We start from the raw sequence: 12,224 nt of genomic DNA, 5'->3' as shown, positions 1-12,224 counted from the left end.
ATACTGTGTGCAGGGGCCACTAAGGGGGATAATACTGTGTGCAGGGGACACTATGGGGGATAATACTGTGTGCAGGGGCCACTAAGGGACATAATACTGTGTGCAGGGGCCACTATGGGAGATAATACTGTGTGCAGGGGCCACTATGGGGATAATACTGTGTGCAGGGGCCACTATGGGGGATAATACTGTGTGCAGGGGCCACTATGGGAGATAATACTGTGTGCAGGGGCCACTATGGGGATAATACTGTGTGCAGGGGCCACTATGGGGGATAATACTGTGTGCAGGGGCCACTATGGGGGATAATACTGTGTGCAGGGGCCACTATGAGGATAATACTGTGTGCAGGGGCCACTATGGGGGATAATACTGTGTGCAGGGGCCACTATGGGAGATAATACTGTGTGCAGGGGCCACTATGGGGATAATACTGTGTGCAGGGGCCAGTATGGGGGATAATACTGTGTGCAGGGGCCACTATGGGGGATAATACTGTGTGCAGGGGCCACTAAGGGACATAATACTGTGTGCAGGGGCCACTATGGGAGATAATATTGTGTGCAGGGGCCACTATGGGGATAATACTGTGTGCAGGGGCCACTATGGGGGATAATACTGTGTGCAGGGGCCACTATGGGGATAATACTGTGTGCAGGGGCCACTATGGGGATAATACTGTGTGCAGGGGCCACTATTGGGGATAATACTGTGTACAGGGGCCACTAAGGGACATAATACTGTGTGCAGGGGCCACTAATGGACATAATACGGTATGCAGGGCTTAGGGACATAATAGAGTGTGGAGGAGGGGGTCGGTCGAGGTCTTCAGCGTCGGTTTTGGGGGGGGTCCATGTCAAAAGTTCGCCACGGGGCCCCGCCATTCCTAGTTACACCACTGAACTTGCATAAGCCCAAGACTCTTTTACAAACACCAATGGACTTTAGTAACTGTAGTGTGGATTCCCCTTAACCCGTCAGACCACTGCTTTATCTAAAAACCTTGAAAGCGCGTATCACATTGAAAGCAATAGGGAAAAAAGCAGCCCATTCATTTCTGTGGGGAGCGCACGTATGTCAGCTCCCGTAGAAAGCAATGGGATCTGTTTAACGCCGCTGATTCGGAATGTGTTACACATTCACAATCAGCGAGTGTATACTCCATGTGAAGGGGCCCTTATACAGGCACATTTTCTGTATTACAGCATAACCAGGAGGACATTAGAAGAGATGCAAAGCTGGGCGCCACATCAGTGGTCTGCAGGAAGAAAAGGTAACTCTACAACTCGCCACAGCAGAAGACAGTAGTGTGGCTAGAGTGCCTATGAGACTCCCTGGCCTAGGGGACTGGTCACAAGTGGGCCCTCATAGGATTAAGGGGGCCTGGTACAGGTACATTGTATGCCCTATGATTAAGGCCCTGGGTGGTCGGGTGTCAGATCACTACATATCAGATATAAGTGACCATCTATATCATAGGTCATTAATATTTTAAGCCTGGAACCCCTTTAAGGCTACTGTAATATGATTTGTAAAATGTCTCTGCTTTAATCATTAGTTTATCATTTGATAGTAGGAAACAACTTTGTAATAACAAAAGATTTATATGTAGGAGCTGCTAAGAAACACTAGCTTACCATATACATTAGTTTAGGGCAATGCCACTGGGCAGCAGCAATAAAACAGTCTTATTCTGCAATGACCATTGATCATGGGATATAAAATAATCCATAATGTGATATCAGTATGCAGGGAAAAACCTTCTTAATGTTGTATATTATAAGGAGAGGTATCAGTCCTGTTGTGAATCTCTGCATAATTTTCTTCCCTTTCAGTCCAATGTATAATCATAATTGTCTCCTTAACCAGATGGCGTTTTCTTTAGAAGCTCCTGTTCTATTGTTGTGAATGAAGATGAAGAATATATGTCTTTTCTTACAGTACAAAAACATTGTGAACTCAATATTCAGTGCACACAGCATGCACATATTATCAAGAAATAAAGACATATTATTGGTTAGTAGTTCAAAAGATTACAAAGAGACGTTGCCGCAGGGTGAGCTATTACAGCCATAATATCACATTATGTAGATGCTTCCTCCCAGGCTATGACCTATGTTCAAATGAATGGAAACCCTTAGAAGAGTAGTTTGCATTTCTGCTACCTAGGATACACAAGGGCTACGTCCATACCTCAGTGTGTGCCGTCACTTATGATGGATCAGATCCTGAAACTCTGGTCACCATAGTATCCTTTGTCTTATGTTACACTCTAGTTCAAAATCTGTAACTGTTTTGGGTGAAATCCAGAATGGAGCAGAAGCTTTTTTCATGTACAGTAACAATGTAATAGATGTAATTTTAACAATCTCATCTACTCAGCATAGAAAAAACACTCATTTTGTTTTGAGGAACATGGACCTGAACAGCACCTATGTAGAACAGCAGGTGACAGAAGAGTACCACCTTTAATTTAAGGACCCTATTTTTAGCTGTTTGTTTACCAGGGAAACCCCTTAATGCTTCAGAAATGACTGCTAGAGTTATGTCTAAAAGGTTTTTGTTTTATTATTTAAATGTTTGTTTGTTTTTTCAAAATAAAAAATTGATAGCTGATCCTTAGAATAAGTAATCTATATGAGATTTTGGGGGTCTGACATCTAGAACCTCGATCAATCATCTCTTTTCAGCGCAGTGTATGGAGCCAGAAACAAATGGCTCTGTAGACTATGTAGTGCCTGTGCCGAGCTACTGCAGCTTAACACCCACTCAAGTCAACAGGTTGACCAAAGCACCTGCTTCCAACAGCATACCATGATGAAACCAGCTAATCGGTGTGGGTGCCAGGTAAGGATAAGGCTAAGGATAAGCTCTTAATATCTGGTTTTAGATATTGATCTCCATTTTTGATGGAGAAGCTTTAAACATTAAAACAGTGTGCATTAAAACAGTGGAACCAAAGGAGGCATCTGGTGTCTTTTCCCAGCAGAGACCACAACATATCATGAGTGCACTGTTCGATTGGAATGGGAGCAGAACACTTACAACGACTGGCTCTTCAAGATGGAAGGGAAATACGAGTTGAAGGATCAAGGATGGCGTAAGATAAGGTACAATCAGGGCATGGAGTATCGGTCTACTACAATCAGGGTCACGGATACAGGTTCATCTAGAAGAATGGTACAGGTGAGAAACTGTTTGTGCACCGGAGGTGATAGTATCAGGGAAGCTGTTGTGAAAGATGGTATGTCCACTTCCCCATACAATCTGCCCAAAGATAAGCATATGAGTATTCCCACCTGTGAGGGCTGCGTGACTGGTAGGTCAAGAAGGTAGAATGTATTCCAAGTGGCCTCGCCGAACAATGGAACCACAGCAGTTACCCTTTCAATCCAATAGAAGGGCTGCAGGAGCCCCTAGGTATCAAGAAACTGGAGATTAGTCAGAGGTCCCAAATGCAGCAGATCTCTAGAGATAGTCCTTCATGTGGCGTATGGCTTGGAATATTAGACTTTTTGGGAACACTTGGCCTGTGCCTAGAATGCAGCTGTACAGTGTGAGCTGCTGACAGGGAAGCCACTTGCTGCTGATGGAGGGACATGGGGTACTTTGTTAACAGCCTTTGCAAGCTGAGGTCCCAGAATCTAGAAGGAGGACAAATAAAGTAGCTCATAAAAAGGGACCTATTGAGAAAGGTTCATGGGTAATGGTTGACCTAAGAAGGAAGATGTGCTACAAGAAATTGGAAGGGCTTGAAGGTTGTCAAAGACAACAAGCAGTAATTGGGGGTGGGAGATGTGAAGTGGCAGAAGTTACCCCCTTACCACAGTTGTACCTTAAGTGGAGGTCCTTTGTCCTGTTATGTACAGTATATGTGATCATGCTCTCTATGATGTAACAAAGTGTTTGCTGTGTATATCATATGGTTCACTGATACTGATAACTTATATGTTTGCACTATAATACTGTAAAATTGTATGATATTACTGTTGTAGAGCCTTTGCGACATTTCTTGTTCTAGCATGTTCTGGCGGTGGCGGTGTGATGATTCCCTCACAGGTTCAACACTGTTGTGCTGCTGTCCTTCATGGTTCCTATAGTACAGCCTACACACTGTCCCGGCTAATTTCAGACCTATTTCACTTCTGAACATTGACGTTAAACTGTATGCTAAGCTTCTTGCTGAGCGGTTACTTCACCTTCTCCCGCAGTTGATCGACCCTGATCAGGTAGGATTTGTGTTTGGGAGGCCCTTCCGCTGGATAATATTTCTCGATTACACCATTGCTTGAGAATATCCCACTAGGTTGACAGCTTTTCAAATACAATACTAGCCCTGGCTGGAGGGGCAACATGGTGGCCCATTGGTTAGCACTGTATAAAAAACAATATATATTAAAAAAAAAAAAAAAAAACAAAAAAAAAACAAACAATACTAGCTCTGGCTGGTTTAGCACTGTGACTAGGCATCATTTGATCTCACACCAATGGCTCTACACTCTTTCTAATGTGGATCAACCCACAAAAACTTGCTCACTTCATTGTCACTGGTCTAGTTTCTATACAAGGAAACCCCTGCAGGCATTTCTAATAAAGTGGCCATTCAAGGTCTATTGCTCCCCAAAGCAGCAGCTAACAGTTACTTTCTATATTTTAGACTCTATGTACGGAACTGTTAATAAATTTCATACCACAATTGTGTTTCTAAACTAGAGATCTAAGTAGCCAGGGAAAGAACTGTCTAGCTTATCACCACATGTATGATACAATATCTAATAGATATTTACTGTCTGCTAACATCTTAATGCTACATCTATGACCATTATTTCATGAAGAAGAACATTTTACACAATTATCTTGCTAGATCAGTATGACAGGAACTTCACATGACTACTCTGTGCCTTTCTCTCGGTCTATAACTTCCTGTTTTCTCTCTTTTCTCGACATCGTGACACTGTTGTGTTCAGCTCATCCACCATGATCACATGCCTGGACAGGTGACTCGCTCCTGCAAAACCATCACACTGATCTCATGACACCTAGAGATATTTATTTGCATAGCATTTGTTTGCAGTCTAAGTATACCTTCAACCACATAAGCAGAAAACCCAGAATGGGTATTTGAATGCAAGTCTTGGTTATTCCTCTATACAAATCACTGGTAGGGCTACACATAGACTACTGGTGCAAGATTATTAGGGGAATGGGGAGATTGGGGTACAACAATAGATTAACAGTTCAGTTTAGAAAAATAAAGATGCCTAAGGGAGATCTAATAACAATGTACAAATACATGAAGGGACAGCACAAAGGACTTTCTAATGATCTTTTTACTCCTAGTCTAGTGTCAGTAACAAGGGGACATCCTCTACGTTTAGGAAATACATTTCACCAGCAACATAGACAAAGGTTCTTTACTGTAAGAGCAGTGATGCTATGGAGCTCATTGCCAGAGGATGTGGTGATGGTGGATTCATTGTACAAGTTGAACGAAGGCCTGGATGACTTTCTCGAATGGAAAAAAAAAAATCATTATTGGTTTTAGATTTTGGTAAGTTCACCAGGGTTTTTGCCTTCCTCTGGATCAACACTGTAGGGTTATACTGTAGGTTGGACTTGATGGACCTGTGTCTTCATCCCTCTCCTACTATGTGTTACTATGTTCTGTGGTATGATGGGGCAATACAGACATCTTAACCTAAAATAAATAGAGGCGTTCCCTTTTGATTTGGAGAGGGAATCCACTCTTTACCATTTGTTGTAACAATGATGGGGTACACTCTAGCTATTGTACAAACATTCTTTATGTTTTTGTACATTATATATAAATTCACAGCAAAATAACGCACTAACATGTTTTTGAATATTCAGTGTTTTATTGCTATAGATATAAAATACCTACATAGATAATTGTGGGTGATTATTAAATGAAAGCTGTCATGTTTGAAATGCAGTCTATTGTTCGGGAAGGATATTATAGAAAAGGAGGGGCTGAGCAGATTGATGTATAATTTTGAGGGTGAAGAGTTAGTAACTTGTCATTCATTCTCTTAAAGCATGCATAAACTTTCAAACAGTGGTAATATACTTTATTAAAGGATTTTTTCTCTTTTGCATGAACTCACGTGTTGGCATCCACTTTCTATCCCCCCCCATATCCCCAATTGAAAACACAATGGAGATTTAGGAGCACACACAGGAGCTGTACTTTACATATATATATATATATATATATATATATATATATATATATATATATTTCTTTTCATCTAACTGTAATACTTATGACATTATATGTATATGTCAATATGTTTGGCTCCCCCTGCTTTGCAATATGATGCACACAGATTGGACTGCTTGTTCAGATTCACTTTAAAAAAAGAATCTTTCACCAGCCCTTCCAAGTCAAGCTCTTTAACATATGATCCTCCATGGATTCCAGCACAACGACCCGTTCCTGAGCAGTCAGTGCAGTTAATCTTGAAGCCTGATATGCTACTTAGGCTCTGCACTGCCAGGTGGGTGGTGTCAGGCAGGAGCTGGCAAGGGAACATGATTCAGAGCTCCAATCAGAAGCAGCCAGTGTCAGAGCTCTGAATCATGTCTCCTTGCCTGCTCCTACCCGACACCACCCACCGTACAATGCAGAACCTAAATTGCACCACAACTAACTGCATAGATTGCTCAGGAATGGTGAGGGCTAGAGAAAAAATTCCAACTGTGCTTGAATCAGTCGAGCAGAACTTATTAAAAGACAAAATGAGCTTGAGCTGGTTGAGGTGGTGAAAGGTTCTCTTTAGCATTCACTAAATGTAGATAAGACTATGTGCTATTTGTAGCTATTTAAATATTCTACATCTGAGGTATGTGCTGGAAAATAAAATAAGGAGGCATTCCCACAGGGTAAAATGGCGCTGATTCTGCCACGATAGCTTGTGGCAGAATCAGCGCTGATAAAAAGACTCCCATTAACTTCAATGGCTTCCGCGTGTTAATAGGAGTCTTTTTTTATCAGCGCCACTTTACTCCATGTGAATGCCCCCTTAGGGGGTGCTCAAACTTGTACCTGTGTCGGCCCGCCGGGTCTCCGTCCTATTCCCTGGGGAAACTGGATAGTGGACGGCTTCCCAGCGGTTAGTCTTACCACCCATTAATTTGAATGGGTTTTTACAGCAAACCGCTGGTGTCTGTATGCAGCCTCTCTGCGGGGAATTTTCTTATTGTGCGGACACAAAGTCAGATATGCAGGACTTACAGTCCTTGCAAAAAAAAAACAGTTTCCCCGAGGAGAGCCTGCATATGGACACCGGCGGTTTGCTTTAAAAAGACATTCAAATGAAGGGGTTTTAAAACTGACTGCTGGGAAGCCGTCCCCTGTCCAGTTTTCCCGAGGAATAGGACTGAGACCTGGTGGGCATACATGAGCGCAAGTGTGAATGCCCCCTAACCAATCAATATACTTGCCCAGTGCACCAGACACCAAGATCAATCGATACTGAATTTGAAGAATATTTTTTTTTCTACTGTGAAACGAACATGATATTTACAAGAAAAATATGCAAGAGTGTGGGTAGCTAAAGAAAGTGGCATGCATCTTTTTCTTTGCCATTTTTTAGCCTCCACCCATAGAGAGTACATTATAAAGGTGGCAGTCACGTGTGTGTTTGGAAGTGAACATCATATGTATGGAGAAATAGATGGGTCTGTGTGCTATCCATTCCAAAAAGAAAACAAAAAACAAACGAAAAACAGCTAGCTCATAGACTGAAATAACTAAAACAGATCGCCAGTATGGTTATGTGATAATTATTTCCTCCCTAAATTGGTGATTATTTTCTTTCTTAAAGAGGACCTTTCACCATCTGGGGAACATGTGGTTTTATATACCGCTGGAAAGCCTACATTGCACTGAATTCAGCACACTGTTGGCTTTCACGATCTTTGCCCCCAGTGAAGAGCTATCGGTGCCGGTACCGTAGCTCTTCACCGTCAGAAGAGCGTTTATGACATTCAGTCAGGAACGCCCCTCCTCACAGCAGTGCCTATAGCGCTGTACTGTGAGGTCTAGTTCACACGGGAATAAGTGTCGCGCGTTTGGGTCCTGATTCTGATGTACAAAATAACGGTGGTACCACACACTCTTATAGCAGAGTTGTGGTGCTAGCAAAAAAAGGTCCTTCGACCTACGCAATCAAGTAGAAGTAAATTTTGCTGCACACACTATATTTGCATTGGGAAAGTGTAAAGATTTATTTTACAATATAACAAACGCCATTGACACAGTGCAAAGAAAAAATTGAAAAAGGCAAACTAGATCAATGTTTTGACGTTTCGGTCGTTAGACCTTAATCGGAATAGATCTAGTGCATAGCATGGCAGGAAGCCACATTAGAATTGGACCATAATGCGCCTGCCACAACTATCGCAGCTTCCCCCTCTGGAGTAAGCTCAAATGAATGGGCCTAGTCCGGAGGGTGCTGCCGCAAGGCGGACGCCAGGGCTGAATCAGCCGCGGAGTCCACCTGAAGAAAGTGCAGCTTGCTTCTTTTTTCCGTGAGCAGAAACATACTGCTCACGGAAAAAAGTAAGCTAGCGGTCTACATAGACCTCCATTGTGAGGGGGCGGATTCTGAACTGGATTTGGCGTCAGAATCCACCCCCTCTTGCCCCGTGTGAACGAGCCCTAAGAGTGGTGGGGAATGCCTCCCTCCCTCCCTCTCCTGATAGTGCTCGTCCATAGACGAGTACTGAGGGCGCGTTTTTCACTGCTAAGCGTCATCACTGGGCGGTAAGGGACGCTCCCCCTTTCGCAGTACAGCGCTATAGACGCTGCTGTGAGGAAGGGCATTCCTGACTGACTGTCAGAAATGCCCTTCTGACAGTGAAGAGCTACGGTATCGGCACTGATAGCTCTTCACCAGGGGCACAGAAAGGGAAAGCCACAGTGCACTGAATTCAGCGCACTGTCGGCTTTCTAGTGGTATATTAAACCGTATGTGCCCCAAATGTTGAAAGGTCCTCTTTAAGAAATATAAGCATCATAGCAGGAAAAAAATCTCAGTCTGGTGTGCTCACACATCTCCAATCTGCTATGATTTTTTTTTTTTTAGCTTTTTCGTATTCTTTAGTAAATATGGTACAGCCGACTGTAATATTGTAACCGTGGGAAGCTCAGTCATGCATATGCTTGCCATGATAACTATCAGCTAAATGCCTCATAGATGCAAATATTTAACATGTTGTTAAGCAGCTGTATTTGAGCCTAGAATAGAAATGCGAGTACATGGAGTGTGCGTGTTTATCAGGTAGCCAGCTCATTAAATATTGCTAGTCATAGAAAAAGCAATAGTGTGAAAGGTCTTCAGCCACAGCGCCACAATATAATACAGGCTCCCCCCAGACCTGGACCTATGTAAAGTTTACTTGTTGGTGATTTCAGCTGCTCCTTCTAACAGCAAGATGTGAAAGAGGGAGGGATGCGAAAATCTGTGATATATACAGTGATGTGAAAAAGTTTTAGGCAGGTGTAGAAAAAAAATCTGCAAAAATGCTCTAAAAAATTTTTCTCTAATTTTTTCTTCTAGAGGTAAAAAGAAGCATCATGACCTATTTCCAGGCAGATTCCTGAAATGAATGGGAGGAAGAAAAAACAATATTAGCCTTTTTTTGCACTGTGTGAATTTACTGTCATTCTGCTCCAAATTATATCAATATACAGTAATGTGCAAACATTTTAGACAGGTGTGGGGAAAACTGCAAAAGTAAGAATGCATTGAAAAATAGAAGTGTCAGAGCTCGTTCACATCTGCGCCCGGTCTCCGTTCTGCAGGTTTCCGTTTCCTGCACAAAACAGAGGCAGGAGACGGAAACCTGCAGGACTCTTTCTCACCCATTCATTTGAATGGGTTTGAAAGATGTCCATCCGTGACCGGCAGTGAGCGTTTTATGCTCTCCGCCGCGAAACCGTTTTTTTAAAATCGGACACAGAGTCGGACATGCAGTACTCTGTGTCTGGTTTTAAAAAAACGGTTTCACGGCGGAGAGCATAAAACGCTCACCATCGCTCACAGCCGGAACCCGCTCGGACAGCTTTCCGTCTTCTGCCCGCAGAAGACGGAAAGCTGAGAACGGAGACCCGAACGCTAGTGTGAACCTAGCGTCAGTAGTGTATTTTTATTCATAAACATCAGGTGAATGAACAGAAGAGAAATCTAAATCACAAATATTTGCTGTGAACTCCTTTTGGGTTAAGAGTCTTGGATGTGATGATATGGCCCCGACCAAGCCCTGATCTCAACATCATCCAGCCTGTCTGGGATTACATGAAAGGATGGAACGATTGGAGAAAGCCTACATCCATAGAAGATCTGTGGTTAGTTCTCCAAGATGATTGGAACAACCTCCCTGCCGAGCACCTACAAGAATTGTGCACAAGTGTACCTGAAAGAATTGATGCTGGTTTGAAAACAAAGGGTGGTCATGCCAAACATTGGTTTGATTTAGATTCCCCTTTAGACCACTTTGTTTTCTACTTTTTCATTTTTACAGCATTTTCCCCTACCTGCCTAAAACCTTTGCACAGCAGCGTGCTTCATTCAAGTGATCTCTGCAGCCAATTGCCAGTGTTGGTGGTTTCACACCATACATACAAGAATCACCACTGTGTTCAATGATAGGCTGCAACAATTAAAAGTTACTCTTTGTTCATATCTGCGTTTGGTATTCTGTTCTGGGAGTCCGCATGGGAGGGGGGGGATTGTGAACTACTTTCCTGTCTGCATCTTCCCTGCGGAGATCTGGACCCCAATATAGTCTATGGGGTCTGTGTGCTTATACTGCACACCACTTGCATTCAGTATTCTGTTTGGGGGGGGGGGGGGGGACACATCATGCATACTCCCCCAGACGGAATACTAACGCAGATGTGAACGAGGCCTAAGGCTGGTTTCACATCTCCGCCACAGAAACCGCTGAAATTCTGCAGAGAGAAGAGTCCTGTATGGAGGAATTTTCTTTCTGCCCTTTCCAGTATAAAAATGGTGGACACCAGACGGACTCTATTACAGCCTCTAGGGTTTACAGGTAACCTCTGTTTTAAAGGTCAAGCTCTTCCTCATTCGGGTCCCCCTGCTAACCTGAACGACAGAAACCTGTGCGCAGATGTGAACCTAACCTGACAGAATTACTGACAGACTAGTGGAGCAGCAGTGAAATTAATAGGCAGGCATAGGATAAACACAGGTCAACAGCATTTTTGGGGCCAAAGATATTTCAACGAATTTAGGGTAACTTTGGGGTGCTGATTCTGAATATGTCATCAGTTTTGCCAGATTGGCTCAAGTTTTTGAGATTTGAGATTCCATGTTAGGATACTCCCATTTTCGTTTCTTATGCTTATTGAATCCTTGCACTTGCACTGCACAGAAATAACAGTCATCATGATGATTTTTTTGCTCTCTCCACACCATTGGAACACCAAATTTGAAGCTTTTTCTTTGTCCTTTGCTCCATTTTCGTAATAATTCGATACATGCTTTGCACACTATGTGTGGTGCCCAAGACTTGTCTTGGTCCCCAAGCATAACCTCAAAATAGGCCAAATACACTTTTTTTATGAAGTCTGTTATGTTTCTTCTATGTTTTTGCAGTGTATATTCACCACAAATGTAACAGAATGAGTCTGGATCGTTAAGACAACTTCTTGATGAGTTCATGCTCTTCATTGGAAAACAGACAACAACATAAAGTTAGTGCAAAAATCAAGCTATGAACAAACTTTTAGAACACTAATTAACAAAAAACTATATTGAGAACTGCTCAGTTCAAGTACTAATCCAAAGAAATTAATGAGATGATGCGTCGCATTTACCAACAAGTGCTATAAGATACCAAAAATCTCAAAAACTTGAGCCAATCTGGCAAAACTGATAGCATATTCAGAATCAGCACCCCAAAAATACCCCAAATTCATTAAAATATTTTGGACACCAGTAAATTTTTTTTTTTTTTGTTGACCTGTGTAATCCTTTGTTTTATACTACGTCAGGCAAATTTTTTCAGAATCCCAGGAAAATGTTGTCATGTTACAGGACACAATTATATAACGTTGGATGGTCAAGGGGTGAATGGTGGTGATGGAACAGGATATCTAAATATGGCCATTATTGGTAGTGCGGCCAGGACGCTCTTTCTCCACTTCTGCTTCCCTCTACACCACCACCTAG

This window comes from Leptodactylus fuscus, chromosome 3, assembly GCF_031893055.1.
Source record: "Leptodactylus fuscus isolate aLepFus1 chromosome 3, aLepFus1.hap2, whole genome shotgun sequence".
In the NCBI taxonomy this organism is placed as follows: domain Eukaryota; kingdom Metazoa; phylum Chordata; class Amphibia; order Anura; family Leptodactylidae; genus Leptodactylus; species Leptodactylus fuscus.
This window is presented reverse-complemented; position numbering follows the sequence as displayed.